Raw genomic sequence first — 17,181 nt, 5'->3', positions numbered from 1 at the left:
CTAGGAAATAAGATAAAATATGATGCCACAGGAGAGAGTTCACTCTTATAGAGATTTTCCCAGCATTTGAACTCTTGGCATATGTCCAGTTAATACTGTGTTTGTATTAGTCCCTAACAAAGCAAAATACTATCTAAGTTGCTCATATTTCCTTTGGTAATAGTAGTTATGTGTACTCCCTCTTCTCTCCACTCTTCTCAGCCTTGACAAACCTTTCTTGATTCACCGAGTGAATATTTATTGAGTGTCTACTCTATGTCAGGCACAATGCTGGGATCCATAACACTTACCAGGCTATTTAAAATGGTTTGTTTGCTTGTCTTTCTCTCCTACTAGACCAGTTCTTACCCAGAGACCCATAGATGGGTGGGGGTGTGTGATGAAATATCCCGAGATTGTATGCAACTCTTTATGTGTTTGAACATATGTTCATTTTCTGGACAGAGGTTCAATAGCCTTCATCAGATTTTCAAAAGGGGCCAGGTGCCACAAGAAGTACCCCTACCATACTTTGAATTTTGAATACCTCAATGTTAAGCTCACAAACCCAGATTCAGTCAGGCCACTTATGAAATATGTGATACATGGTAAATGATATGACTCTTCTACTTGGGTTTTCTCCTAGGTCAAATGTGAGGATTAAATTAACTGATTTTTGTAAATCACTTAGTATATTTCCAAGTACTTAGTATATGTTCAATAAATATTAAGGAAAATACAGCAGACACATTAAATAGGTAATGTGAGCATTTTTCTAAGGAAGGGTTTCTCAACCTCGGCACAATTGACGCTTTGGGAAGCATCATATTTTGTTGTAGGGGGCTGGCCTGTACATTGCAGGATGTTTAGCAGCATCCCACTAGATGCCAATAGCATAATCTTCCCAGTTGCGACAAACAAATATGTCTCCAGACATTACCAAATGTCCCCTAGGGAGCAAAGCCACTCTCTTTCTCACTGAGAACAACTGATCTAAATAAATAGAGTTGATTAACAGGTTATGAGATAATTATTTTTATTAGCTTCATATTTAACACTCAGAGGCACCATATTGATCTGGTAGGTGGCTGATCACTCTGTGGAGGGAACTGACTAGTGATTTTGATTAGGGGGCATTCCCCACTCACCTTCAACTAGATGCTAATCATTCTCAAAGAGTCCAGAAGCCATGGTAAAGATGGGTAAGATGAGACATTCACCAATATATAGACACCTTGAAATATCTCTATTAGTTCAGAGCAGATCTAGACACTTCTAAAGGAAGAACATGGATTCCTCAGAGTCAAAAACAAACCACACCTTGCAAATGCATATAAAAACAAACAAACAAACAAAAAACTCAGCAACAACAAAACCACCTCTATCCCAGAAACATAATATTTCTATAGCAAAGTTAAAAGAACTTTCATATCTAAACCATTTATTTCAACAAAGGCATTGTTCTCAAAATTTATTAACGTTTCCCTATATGAAAAGAATTGCCACAGTGCTATGATGGAATATAAAGATGCTATGGAAGTCTCAGAAATCCTGAAACATAGAAAAAACCTGGAATTCCGTATCCTAAATTTTTCCTCAGTGGCTACTAATAAGAGTAAATGAATATATAACCCTAGGTACTGACATACATCTTTATGATTTGGCCATGATGAAATGAGAAAGTGTGATATTCTATATTTTTTGTCTTTAGCAAACATGAAGCAAAAGGCAGCTTCTCTTCTCAACCCAGCCAGTGTACACTGCTAGCATGGTACGAATGCTATTTTATTCTGAAATCTTAGAAATGCAATAATATTTTTCTACTTAAGATGCTTGGTTTACAAGTCAATGGGTATATTTTTAATTCTCATAAGATTTGCACCATCCCTTGATTTATATAATAAAAATTTCCATTGATGAGATAGAAATGTTAAACTCACAGTTAAGCTATGTGCCTACAAAATTTAGTACTTCTGTGTGAAAGAGTCCTTGAGGATTAGGATTTCAAGGTCACATTGCAAAAGCGTAATTTGGGGGAGAAAATTATTCTAATCTTTTTTCAAAGCTTCACTTATTCACTACCATAAAATTCATTTTCATAGCTTGTCATTAATCTTTATTGGTTGCAGTAAACTGGCAGGAGATTTGGAGTCATATGCTATGCTCTGCATCTGAAGATTTGAAAAAATATATGGGAATGTTGCTGCAATAGAAGTGTATGATTAGACTAAATTATGAACATAATGTATGCCATTTTCATATATTTTCATCGAGAAGTCTCCAAAATTAAAAAATTATTAAGTAAGCTTTATTGTGTTCCTAATCTGTATGATATATATGAGCTTAAAACATAAAATCAGTCATGCATCTTTCTTTGAGTAATATATGTTTATTGTGAAGATGTGCAAGCATGGGTAGAATGCCTTTAGGAAATAAATGTATTCTGAGTGTAAAAATCATTGTGACTATGGAAAGTGCAAAATCAGCCTATATATTTAGTTATATTCTCATGACCTGTAGCATATTAGAACCAGAGTTGGCATTTCAGATTGTACTTAGAAAATGTCCTCCTTAAAATACTTTGGAAGAAAATAGTTCATTTTGCTCCTGTGAAATATGGCAACTGTTCATATTTAATAATACAGAGATTTCTCGAATTTATCAACTCAGGGATGTGCAAACAATTTTCAACTGAGAGCTAGTACATTTCATGTTACTATATTTCAGTTCTGTTCTCTTCTTTGTGGTATTTACTTTCAGCATACAATCAGGCATATACCTTCACAAAATCTGGATAAATTTAAATAATGATAATCTCTGAATGAAAGCCTGTAATATCTAATACAAAATTAATTTCATTCATAATATATATACATATCTGAAGAGTGAAAATCATGGAACCAAAGAATGTCAGACTTGAAAGTTTCCTTAGAGAACATTTAGTCCAACCTCTCATTTTGCATAGTAGGCACAGGAAGCACTGGGGAGGGAGGATTTGTTTTCTGTGACATTTTCACTTTGTTTTCCCTATGAAAGCCAGGCTGATCTACCCACTGGAGTTTCCTAGGTCTAGACAGTAGGCATGTTAGTCAGGGTTCTCCAGGACCAGTAAGATATATATAGAGAGAGAAAGAGAAAGAAAGAGATTTATTATATAAGGAATTGGCTCACAAGATTATGGAGGCTGGCAAGTCCAAAATCTGAAGGGTGGGTCAACAGGCTGGAGACCCATTAGGAGCAATGCTGCAGTTCCAGTCTGAAACCAGCAAGCTGGAGACCTAGGAGAATGGGCATTTCAGTTCCAGTTGAAGTCCATCTGCTATAGATCCAGAAACAGCTGAGGCTGCAGATGAAGCCTGAAGGCAGGCAGCTAGAGAATTCTCTCTTGCTCCAGGAAGGCTGGTCTTTTTGTTCCATTCCAGTCCTTCAACTAATTGGATGAACCCCACCTACATTTTGGAGGACAATCTGCTTTACTCAAATTGCACCAATTTATATGTTAATCTCATCCTCAACACCCTTAGGGAAACAACCAGAATACTGTTTGATCAAATATCTGGGCACCCTGTGGTCCAGCCATGTTGACACATAACATTAACCATCGCAGTATTCTTATAGGAGAACAGAACCATTTCAAAATAATTGCCTGCATAGATCTCTGACCTTAGATTGTGATGAACCTGTTTACTTCACTCTAAACAGGATAACCACACTAAACTCCCTCTTAAAGCTCATATAAGCAATGCCTTGCATCCTTCAATAGCTAAAGATAAAGCTAAAGGAAGGAGGAGGAATTTTTTAAACTTGAAAAATAACAATCAATCTTATTTATGGAAATTTAGAGGTGGAATAAGCCTGATGAGGCACAAAGACATAATGTAATAAATACAGAGCTCTAAATTTTGCTTCTTTAGCAGCTTTCCATATTGAATGGTAATTGCTAATCTGATTTCGTTAGTATTGCTATGACGCTTGAGATACTTGATTTAGCTGTAAAGCATTTGCCTTGTTCTCTGCTGTACTTCCCCTGTGGCTATCTGTGTTTTTTTCTCAACTGCAGGATTAAACCATTTGAGCTCCACTTACACAAAATGTCACTCATCAATAAAGTCCTTTTATTGCTTTCTCCATTCCTTTATTTGTGAAACTGAGGTATGTGTGTGCATTTTCATAGGGCTGTTAATTAATGATTTCATAGATATATGTAACTTCTCAGAATAAATTTGTGATATATTTTATTAAAAGAGGGATGGACTGAAAACATTTTACACATGTGCAATTTTGTTCTTAGAAATTAACCGCATTTTGAAAAAAAAATAACACATTATGTTCTTAAGGGCAAGATTTCCATTCTTTCTTTAGACTTTAGATCTTCAGTTTCTCTTGCCAAAAAGGAATCTTTTTTACCTTTTATTCTATTGTTTGTAAGTATTGGATAAACTTTTCCCAGAAATTAGGTATTTGTTTAGACATTAAATAAAACTGAATGTACTGAAATTTCAAATCCTATTCTTTGACATTAAGAGTGCTTTAATGATATAATTTTTGTATTTCAATTACAAAACCATTTGGATAGTGTCTAAATCGATTCTACATTATATAGGCCCCATCTATAACAAATTCTTGGGTAACAATGTTTTGGTATAATTGTCAAGTACTTTATTAATCATTCTCCTGCTAAGTGTAGGGCATTGAAAACATCTGATAGTACAGTGCAAATATAATAAAATTTGGCTGCACAGTGAGGTTGCAAAGCTTGCAAAAGATGCAAAATTTCATGAAAGTTCTGTTGGAGAGCCACACGAATCTTATTGTAAAACTCCTGACAAACAAGAGTGAAACTAGGATCTGGCCAAGTTAGAAGAGAGAATCTACAAGGTTGTGACACAGTAAGTGCTGCAAAAAGAATGTTCAAAATACTCATAGAGTTCTTTGGGAAAATTTATGTAACATCAAACATTTTTGCAAGAATATATTCCTACTGATTTTTTTTTTTTTTTGTCTAAAAGTGAAATGAAGTTAAAAGGTGAACCATGCTAGGTTATCAGACGATTTTGTCAGAAAAATTATAGTAAAAATAAACAAAGCCATAAACCTAAATTTGCCAAAGGAAACATTAAGTAAACTTATCTTCATGAATAAAATTTTATGTTTCATTTTCATTTTAAACTCATTTTAAAAGAACTTTAGTTTCATTTTCTATCATTCTGACACTTACCAGCTGATTGTCAACTCTGGGTATAGGGTATGTTAGAGAAAGGGGAAGTTTGAAATAGTGCTTCTACATTCCCTCAGATGAGATCACCAATTACAGCCAATTTTTTGTGAAAAGGCTAATCAGCTTTAACATCCTTCACTATGTAGTGTCATAAATGAAAAAGAATAAAGAAGCTATCACAACCCAGATATTGCTATTGAAAGAAAACCTCCTAAACTAAGTTTTCTGTGCTTTGTCAATCTTAGAACCAGATCTTAAATATATTTTCAACTCATTTCCCTCTGTATCACACTTTAAATATGTCTACCTAAAAATGCTCACCATGTACTGTTAAATGATTTGAAAAAGACTTTATGAAGTGCAAAATATCAGTTGATCTTAATTTGATGCTGTTTTTTTTGTGTATGTATATAAGATATTAAAAAATCATGACTAGCCTAGAAATACAATTGCTTGTGAATATTAGTTAACTCTAGTGAAGCTATAGATTTTTATATGTTTATCGTGTTTATATTTTCATAATATTCTACAATGGACTTATTATTTTTATAAGCAGAAATAAATATTTTAATAATCTAATTAGAAATGTCTCATTGAAGAAACTACAGGGATAAGATGGTTTAAATTTAGTTTATATTTATGCTTTTTTATCTCTGTCATATTTGAGGGTATCAAATATCCCTGTGTGTGTGTGTGTGTGTGTGTGTGTGTGTTAATGTATGGAAAGATTTCCCAATCCTCTACTTATCTGTATCTTCATTCTATTTGGAGGGGAGTGGAAAGGTAAGATGGAAGGCATCCCTTGGAATGCTTTTGAATCTTCTCAGAACTAGAAGGGCAGAGAGCCAATGAAAAGAAAATGAATATTTCCCTTCCTTTACTGTAAATAGATGAAGGAAGTAACATTTTAAAAAAACCCTCTAACTTATAGTAGGAATATTGTTTTAACCAAGATCTTTTGAGTTGACAGTTGAAAAGGAGATATACCAAAGTTTTGTATGCAGTAACATGAAGGGAAATTTTCTACTTGAGTGCAGTGGCATAGAATACAAGAAAAACTTGATTTTAAACAGCTCTTCTATTATAATCATATTACAAGATAGGCTTCTAGTTCTTTGCATTTTATAGATTGTTAAGGTATTCCTGTGTATCTTATGGAGACTAAATTTAGCTCAAGAAGCATAATGAAGATATCGTCTTATATGTTTTATTGTGAGATTCCCCCAGGTAACTCTATAATTAGTAGGTCAGCAAGGTAATCTGTGAGCATTGCTGAGTACCCAGAAGCCATTGTTTTCTCACAGCTAGTTGAGTTCCCACTAAATTCTGCTTGGAACTGGATTTTTAAATTGGATACAAAAAGAGGTAGACAATTCTGGTGAATTAATATAGAAGAGAAAAAACATAATACTCAAGACTATTTCTATAAGTTTCACTACATCACTCTGATTTGGTTGTGTGGCTGCCCTCTTACTTCTCATTACAATGTTAAGTTATTCATTGGGTGCCTAACGTCACAGCATTAAGTCAGAAAAAACCACCAAGCTCTTACATTTTGGAACTCAACTTTAAAACCAAATATGGAAAACATTTCTTCTCTCTCATAAAAAAAAAAATATTCTCTAAATGTGAGAGTAGCAGGATGAGGGCAGACAGGAATAGGAATGAACTGTTTCAAGGAGGAGCTGGTACTTGATGGATGAATGGGATTCGGCTAAGAGTAGGGAGAATAGAGAAAGGTACTGAAAAGTTACAAAGCCAGGTCAAAAAAGAAGCAATTGGTGGAACAGGAGATATTTGGCCTAGAAGAGAGACTACTCAGGAAGGGCATGATATTTGTCTTAAAATATTTTGAGATCTGTCATGTAGAAGAGGGAGTAGACTTCTTTTCCACGTCCCCTATCAATCAAGCTTAGACCAATGATGGGCATTTCAGCCAGAGAAACAGTCTACTAGGGGAAGACAGACAGAAAACAGATAAAATATATTGCTATAAATTGAAGTGTCATGAAATTAAATAAATTTTGATATAAGAAAAAATAAAATAAATAACAGAGACATTTAATATATTTTAAGCAATCAGGTAAACGTCTCAGAAGAGGGTGTTTATGATGAGACCAGAAAGATGAAGCTCTAGCAATGCACAAACGTTTGGAATGAGGAGGAGGGATAGTGTAATAGCCGGAAGGAATAGTATCTACAAAAGCCTTAAGGAGGGAAATAGTTTAGTGTATTTCTGAAACTAAAAGGTCTCTGTTGCTAGAGCATAAAGAGCAAAGTAGAGAGTGGCAAGAGGTAATGGCAAAGATCAGATCTTGCCATGCCTCGTAGGCCAGAATACAGAGTTTAGAATTTTTTTCCTAGATGTTATAGAAAGCCACTGAAGAGTTTTGAGCAGGATGATCAGAATGGCAAAAGAGTGGAATCATGAAGGCTGCATTAGAAACTGTCAGAGAAATCTAGGCATGAAGAGGAAAGGGCCTGCAGTTAGAGAAATGTCAACGATTATAACTACCATTTATGAACTTCAGCTATGTATCAGGAACTCGTGTGTGTGTGTGGGGGGGTGTGTGTGTGTGTGTGTGTTTCTTATAGCAACTCAGGCAGTATCATTAAACTCATGATTACAGCTAGCCAGAGTTCACAAATAGTAAATGGCATTCTTAGAATTCACACTCTGGTGTATTTGCTCCTAAAGTCAACATATTTTCTGCTGTACCACACTGTCTTTCTTCAAGAAAGAAGAGAAAAAAAAAGAGGGGTCACCAAAGTGCAGGACATATTTTAGAGGGAAATTGTAGAGACATGTTGATTGATTTGAGGTGGGGGAACATTGAGAACACTAATATTTACTGAATCCCTAAGAAGGGCATGTTACCTAATTAAGCTTTAACCTAAACGCTATTTTGTTTAGCCCTATGACAACTGTTTGATGAAGATATTATCACTGTTTTATGAATGGAAAATTAAGACTCGCAGAGCTTAAGTAAATTGCCACATCACATAGCTAATAAATGACAGAGGCTAGGATTCCAACCAAGAAATGTTTGATTCCGCATCTTTCCCTTAACATGCTACCACACACATACTTATAGAATAGTCTTCTCTTTTAGCATTCTTACCCTGTCATAGGGGAGAGTAAGAAAATACACGAATTGACTGACAAACACATAAAACATCATTAATAACTGCAAAATAGAAAGCATTAAAATATGTGCACATATGAGTCCACTTTTGAGAATATTTTCAATTCAACACATAATTGTTCTCAAAATAGATTTTATTGTGCCCAAGTAGGAATAAAATTGCTTTGCAAACATTAGTATGTGGTGAGAATAAGTTCTATATGCCTGCAAAGATCCCATGAACATTATTCTCTAGCCATCTGAGGGAAGGGGGAAGGAATGTATAGGCAAAGATGTACTTGAAACTCCCTCTATTAAATCTGTTCAAAAATAACTCTCTTTCACATTCTACTAATTAGAGACTCATTTGGGTTAACAATCTCCTTTTATAAAATGCAAATGGAGGGTTGCACCTCATTCATATCTTAATCAATTGTAATACCTTGCTGAGGGCCTTGTAGCTCTGAAAAAAATAGGATCTTTGATTGGGGCGGAAAAGATGGTGGGGGCCTTTTTGGTGTGGTGGAGAGAGTATGCAAGGCAAGCCTGGAGGATAGCTAGAAAGCAGCATGCAGGCACTGAAATTTGGGATTGAGGAGAGCCACACAGGAAGTGGGAGCGACAAAGATAAATTTTGTCTACTTTGCAGTGTCAACAGTCAACATATCATTGAAAATCTGCTGTAGTTTGGAAAAGATCAAATTAAGAATTTTGAACAAATTATTGAAGTCTTCGAATCTCAGCTTTCTCCAGGTTAAGAAAAATCACCTACCCCCTCCTCCACAGGCTTTCCATTTTGGCTTCTCCATTTAGTCTATTACTGCTAGTGTAAACTAAGCAGACAGGTGACAGTGTTACTGTCTATCTGTGCTACTACCTGCTTTGGGGGGAAAAGAAGGTAAGAGAGAAAAAGAGATCAAAGAGAAAACTTAGACATATGCATCCCCCATCTCCTCCCTCTTTAGCTTCATCACTATGTCTCAGTACATCATTAGAGGATTTTCCTCTTCCTGGGATTTGTAACACAATCCCCACAAATATGGAGAATCATCCTATAAACTGCATACATAAGTGTTGACTGAACACGAAGGACAAGAATGTTTAGCATGTGTGGGGGTTGGTGAAAGTTTCATTGCGAGAGGGCTTTGTATAGTGTAGCTAAATTTGATAAACATGAACTAGTTAAGTGAACATAAATTAGCAGGCAGGATACCCTAAGCCAGGAGAACCATAAGAGCATATGCAAATTTGAGCATTCTTATAAACTACTTGTGTAAGTGCCAAGGAATTCATATACCTAGATTAGAGGAATTATTTGAGTGGCAAAGAAATTTTAAAAACAGTGGAGAGACAACTGTAGCAAGATTGGAATTGGACCTTGAATGCCAGGCTATGGGATTTCTATTTTATAGTATAGGCAAGAGGGAATCACTATAAATTCTTAAATTGAGGATGAGGGAGAGTGATGTGATGTTATCAGAAGAATGTCGATGCTGGAGTTAATCCCTCTATGAAAGGTAGGATTAGCATGGTACATGTGGACATGTAAATTATGGAATGAATTTAAGAGATATTGCAAAGAAACATTAATATAAAAAAAAGGATTTGTTGTGGGTTAGGAAGAAGAGAGAAAAGTTTGTAAAAGATATCTTCCCAGATTGTGAGCCTGAGAAAGAGAAAAGCATGCAATGCCAGTAAGTGGAATGAAGAAATTGAGTAAGGTTCTTTCCTGTTTAGGGCTATGCGGATACATTGCTCCAGTATCAAAGGAAAACAAAAGTAATGAGATTATTTGAGCAATAGAACATAAGGGAACAGAAAAAGGGTGGGAAATCAGGATGAGAAATGGAGATTTGAGGGTTGTGCCAGAGAGAGGGCCACTGAGAAAATAAACATGGAAATGTTCTCCCATTTCATTGCTCTATTTTCCCTCAGTACTTACATTAAGTTTGCAGTGACTTCTTTGCTCTTGTGGATATATTGCTTTACTTGGTCTAATTTCATTGTGTTTGCTTCCAAAACAGTCTGTAAACTTTCTAAAACATAGGGACCATATTCTGCTTTGGGTTTGGTTTTGGTGGTTTTGGTGATGATGTTGATAATGGTGATAATAACAACTTTTTTGGCACCAGGGACCGGTTTCGTGGAAGACAATTTTTCCACGGACGGGGGGTGGAGGGGGATGGTTCAGGTGGTAAGGCAAGCAATGGGGAACGATGAGGAGCAGCAGATGAAGCTTTGCTCGATTGTCTGCCGCTCACCTCCTGTTGTGCAGCCAGGTTCCTAACAGGTCACGGACCAGTACCGGTCCACTGCCCGGGGGTTAGAGACCCCTGATGTATATAAACCACTCGGGATGGGGATCTGCCAAGTCAGATGCTAAATTGAGGTTTCTGATTAAAAACTTATTACTGAGTCTTCAAGATTAAAAATGACTTCAATGTACAAATGTATTGCTTTTTCACATTTATTCTTAAAATAATAAAAGTCCTTGACTGTATTTTTCAAATCATATATTACTTTATTCATTCAAATGTTTAGAAAGCCCCAAAGTTTGAAGTTATTCACCATCACAAAATAAACTCATCACCTGACCTGTAGAATTCACTCCTCTGTTGCTCAGCAGGGTATCCATATTGCTACCATATGGACCCTTTAATCAGCATCTCCACCATGCTGGAATGCAACTTGTAGAAGAGATGTTGGTGTCCTGGGGTAATGAATGGTGAAACAATCACACTGGGAATTTTGTTTTGTTTTGTGTTTTTGTTCACAGCATTGGTCTTATTCTCTTCATTAATTACCAACATTTAACATTCTATAAACATCTGTGGCAATACTAGTCGTTCTTCTCTTTGAAATCACTCTATTTAGAACATATGAGAACATCTCATCTTAGAAATGGAGCATACTAGCTCTTTTAGGCACTAAATGGAAAAATGAAAATGAGTTTTCTGTTTATTCATAAAGTTTAGGAGTGTTTATGCAATATTAGTAGTATTATTCTATCAGGGATTTGGATGGTGCCTTTAAGGTAGATATCTGAAACTTATTTTGAAAATATATTAGAGGTAGAAGTTTGTCAGGTAATTTGTGATTGCTATAGCACCATTTTCAGAGCTAACTGGAGCCTTCCCTTTTTCCTAATTCAATTACATGATCATAATTAGAAACGGGAAAATAGAATGATATTGTTGCTTTCTATTTTTCACATAATGATGGTATAATCTCCCTTCTCAAGATCCATTGGTTGAAATAATTACTTTTATTTAAGATAAGAGTTTTTGGTGTAATTCTTTCTCAAAAGTCACTACTTAATTTTGGTTTTGTACAAAATGTAAAGAAACATTATAGTTACTAGAATGAAGTCTAACACTCATTGGTCAAATAGCAGGCTGGTTGGTTGGTTTGATTTTGGAAATTATTATCATATCCAGAGGAGAAAACTGACTTTGCTGACTCTGAATTATTATACTTAAAATCATTCGATGCAGCTAAATTAGACAATAAGTAAATTTATTATTGAAGAGTTTGCCATTTTTCTCTTAAATAGCCAACTATATATCATAGTGTATATAACTACCACAGAATTGGATATGACTAAAATATTTTCTGGGTTTGATTTTTACTGAGCATTACAAAAAGAAATATTTATAAGGCAGTGTTAATGTGTTTCCATTATTTTCCATGGGGCCACATAGATAAATGAGATTAAGTGGGAACACCTCTTTGGTCACATCATTTTTTGAGCATGTACTTCTTATAATATATGATTCCAGATGCACTGTCCCCTTGACAGAAACAAATATAGCTTACCATAACCAAATAATTTTTCATTTGAAGGAAAATGCTGTGTTTTGGGGGAGTAAATCTATTTTTGCTTTTCCTATTTTCTGAAGTATATGACAAATATAGCAAATAGCCCTGGAATTTAGTTAGTAGGACACAACTATTGTTTCCTCACCCACATGCATTTTCATAAGAAACATTGTGTACATCACTGTGACATTACAAAGTAATTCTCTCTGTATTAAATAATTCATTTCTCAATTCACTGCAAAATTAAAAGTTGACATTTTATTTTGTAATATGCTCACAGCTTGAACAAAAAAGGTGCCATGGAAGAAAGAACATTCAAATGAAATCAAAGAATGAACAAGAATGGAATAGGAAGAAATCGACTTTTAAAAAAGTGGTTCATATAAATGCTGCCTCTTGTTGTTCATTTTATCAAAATGACAAATTACAACCATTATTTCAGAATTCAAATTGTAGCTAAGAAATAAGTATAATTTTAACTGCCTTTATCAAAGGTTAAACTTCTTTATTGGTAACTAAGAAAATATTAGACTCTATCTTTTCATAATACTTATATGAGTTTTGCTTCATAGTATAGTTATTTAAAAAACAAACTTTTGCCAATTCAATAATTAAAGTATTAAGTTTGTCCATGGTCTTTACTACATTATATATTATATACCATTTCAGAATAATAATTTCACATTATGAAGAGTAAACTCCCTTCATTTAAGTCAGGAGTAATGCACTTCTTTGAGTGGCACAGAGATCATGACATTGGGCCCATAGAGAAAAAAATGTAACCCTACCCCATTACTTGCCTCTCTAATGAATAACAAATATATAACTGTGATATCATAAAGGTTGTTTATGGTTTTTCAGTAAGAATCTAGATTTTGACAAAGAATGAAATATTCAATTATGACTACAAAGTACAGTGTAAATGATATCAATATGAATATCAATATTGACAATGAAAAGTAAATTAATGTTGACAGAAAATGTGAGATCTGAGGTGGGAAGGAGTGATGGGAGAGAAGATTAGGGCTCTAATATCCTTTCTACATTGTGGGAGTTACAATGTCTAAAGTGAAAATAATAATAAGCAAGTATTTATTAATAATTACCAAAGTAACCAACAGAAGAAATATAAATAATACAACTATCAGGAATTGGAAAGGGGAAGAAAAAGAGATAGGAGTAGTGCTATTGATCTAAATCTTTATTGTTCATAGCATGGAGTTAACAGATAGATATTGTCAAGGACTAATTATGTACATACATTTAGAGTATGGAGGTAACCACCAAAATAACTAAAAACAGAATTGATTGAAAAGTTTGGGGAATGAGAATTGAAGTGTGAAGTGATTTTCCATTACAATCTGATCTCCATTATGTGCCATTTTTTACATGCACTTGTAACTTTCATGAAAATAAAAAATAAAATATATTGAAAAATAAAATAGAAATGATACTAATGATAACATTTATTGGGTATGCACTATGTGACAGATGCTTAAATAAATTTATGGTTTAATCTTTTCAGTAGTATTATAAGTTAGTTTCTGTTATTATCATCATCATATAAGTCAGGGAAATAAAGCCTAGAGAAACTAGCTAAGAAGTGGCATAGCCAGGACTCAAACCTGCAGAGCTTACCCTGTCAGTCATCACGTTATATTACCATCATGATATATTTGCCAGCATCCAAATTTGTCCAGTGTGATATGTAGAATTTTGACCCCCTTGATCTTCATCCCTTTATGTTACTCCCATGGTTATGGTATAATTCATGGCCCAAGGAACTTTCAAGATGTTATAAATTACTAATCAGTTGATCTTAAAATAGGGAGATTATTTTGGGTTATCCAAGTGAGCCCAATGTAATCACATGAGCCATTAAAAGAACAAGAGGAAGATAGAGATATATGAAGAATGAGAATGGCTCAATATGTCATTACTGACTTGAAGACGAAGATACCATGTGGAAAGCATGAGAAGGAAATAAATTCTTCCAAAAACCAGTAAGCTTAGAAGATTCTGAGCCCTAGATGTGAACTGCAGCTCTGTTATCTTTTATTACAATTTCAAGTTACAACAAAGATCTAATTAGATCTAAACATTTATTTCAACCCTTCCACTTTTCAGCTAATATTTACCTTTATTCTTACAATACTTTTATACTGCAAGCCAAACTGTGATAAGTTTACATATTTTTTTCTTTTATTTTATATTGTCTTTAAATTCTTGCTTATGGCACCACATATAATCTCTTGAGTCCTATGAGATAAAATGTTCCCCACCCTTTTGTATTTACATCATGCTTAATATGTTGGAAATGTTTTTTATCGGATGAAAGATTAGTGATCCTACCTGGAAAACCACTTTCTCTGGATAGCAGTGATGTTGTCAAAGAGAACTAATAAAAAGGAATGGAAATGGCTTAAACTGAATTGACAATACTGTGAATTCAGTGTACCTCAGTCAGTTTTGCTCTGTCGATGAATGAATAATGGAGCGTCTCTAGGGGAGCTGAGGGGAGGAGTTACAGAATTTAAAGGACAAAACAAATGAGAACTCAGCCTTAAAACAGAAAGAGACTTGTTTCAGGCTTGATGCCATACTAGGTCTATATTACAACAATCATTAAGATTATGTTGTCATTAGAGGGGCCAAGATAGGAGGCACCAAGGAATAGTGGAGCTAAGAGTATAGACTAACTCCATTCCAGAAGCTAGATTATCACTGTTTAGTAACTAAATAGGGTTTGATAGAGGGAAACTGTGCCAGTCTAACCCACAGTTACATTCAGTTTGAATTAGAAAATAATACACTGTAAAATATATCTGTTTATAGTTTGATATTCTATAGTTTATTTTTCTTTTGAAAAGATTCAGTTGCCTTAATTGGCACAGTTCGATACATAGACTTTCTTTTTTAATCCGGTGAATTTTAGTTTTAAAAGTGACACAATGTTTGTCACATGCATCTAATCATTCCCTGCTCCAATAGAGGCCATCCAGTTTTCTCACACCCTTAATGTCCCCAGTGGAAACGAAAGCTATCTTGCCTTTGTCGTTGCTATAGGTGATGTCTCCTGCCATTGGCATTGCTTCCTCATGATGCCCACTGAAAGACCCACTATGAAAAGTTCACCATGAGCTGAAAAGCCGTACTAAAATAAGGAGAAACTTTTTAATAACACACATATCTAAGTGATTCCCTAACAGTCGCAAAGTTTTTCAATATTGCATGCAAACACACCATTTCTGCTCTATTTCATCCTCCCATTTTCTGAAAAGTCAAACATTAGTTTCTAGGGGGTTGGCCAGAGGACCGATATCTAATTCTCTGCGCTGTCCTTCAAATAACGCTCTTGAAGCACACTTGTGTCACAGCCAAACCCTACCTGCCTCTGTTGCTTATCCTCATGTCCTTCTAGAATCCTACAGTCAACCTGTTAGATATGACTTGGGTTCCACTTTGAAGCTTTTGCTACATGTGATGAAAATTATTGAAAATTTTAACAGCACTCGTGACCTAAATTATTTCAAATAACATAGTGGCTTTCATCTAAAATACACCATGTCAATTTGAAAAAAAAAAAAAAAATACACCATGGACTGTATACATGGGAGTGAGACCTAGATATCAGTTTGGTATTTTTTAAACTCCCCAAGTGACTATTATGCACAGTGAACTTTGAGAATCATGCCTCTAATTAAGGCAGTGTTCTGCAAATTGAAAATCTTCTTAAAATTCATATCTTGATTCAGTAGGTCCTGGGTGAGAACTGATACTATGCATTTCTAACAACCTCCCTTATGATGTTAATACTGCTGGCTTGTTGGCCATAGTTTAAATAGTAAAGGCTGAAAGCATTTTGTCTAGATTTCAGACATCAGTATTAATTGGCAGAAACTGGATCTCTGCTGTCATTAATTTACCCTTTTTCATGTTTCCATGGGGTAGTGTCCATTTCCATTTTAGAAGAATTACAGTTTTAGAAGGTCACGTTCATCCTTTCTTTCAGTCTCTTCATGCAGACAATCCCAAGGAAGAAAGAGTAGTTGATTTTATTGGTGAGACTGGAAAGAGAATCCACACACACTTGCCTGCACTAAGATTCATTTGTCTTTCTCATTTGGAGTAGACTGCTGCCCTTGGGATGTGAGATTCTTACATATGTGTTAAGCAGTTGTGGTTTCTAGTGACAGTGGAGATAAATTTAATTCTGGCAGGAAGTCTCATTCTGGACTCAACTGCATTCTCACAACCTGCTTTACCAGCTCTTGTTTGTTTAACAATTTGATCTTCCATCCAACTCTTGCGTTTATATTTCTCAATTACTTGCACGCTTTGAATATGCAAAGCATACAGGAATTCAGGTGCATTTTGTTTTACACATGAACATAAAAAAGAAATATATATCAATAGCAAGGAAGAACAAAGTGTGGTGAGTGGAGGAACACTTGTATGTGGATACACATATATATTTTCCTAGTAACGTATTAAAAATTGAAGTAATACTTTAGCTAAATCTATTTGATTTTCTTTTTTTCCTTTTGTTAATTTTTTTTATCAAAACTGTCAACTGAAAAAAAATGCACAATGTGACAGTTGTGAGTTAAGTTTTTTTTAGGGCAAAATGAGGACTATAGCCCAGGAGACAGCCTCTCAGATAGCTCTGAGGAACTGCTCCAAAGAGGTAAGGAAGGAGGTCAGTATACATGTGATTTTAGTAAAAGGGGGATACGTGGAGTTAAGCACACATTTTGGCAGAAGGTTGCTGCTAGTCACAAGAAGGTTGCTGCTAGTCAAGAGGAGTAGATGTCTCCGTTAATGATTTTAGTGCTTTTCGAGATAAGCAAAGATGCAAGAATTTGGGCTCATACAATCTTCCCCTGAAAATATCTATCTGAAGGCCTGTTCTACCAGTTTTCCCCAGAGCGCAGAATGCCTCGTTCCTAATCTCCACCCTGAACTCCTTTCAGGATGTGTTGAAGGTCAGTGACTACAGTGGCTAGGGACCTAATCCTTGTAGAGGAAGATGGCAAGTGC

The sequence above is a fragment of the Eubalaena glacialis genome, chromosome X (assembly GCF_028564815.1).
Source record: "Eubalaena glacialis isolate mEubGla1 chromosome X, mEubGla1.1.hap2.+ XY, whole genome shotgun sequence".
Classification (NCBI taxonomy): Eukaryota; Metazoa; Chordata; class Mammalia; order Artiodactyla; family Balaenidae; genus Eubalaena; species Eubalaena glacialis.
The sequence above is the reverse complement of the archived record's forward strand: the minus strand, read 5'-3'. Positions refer to the sequence as shown.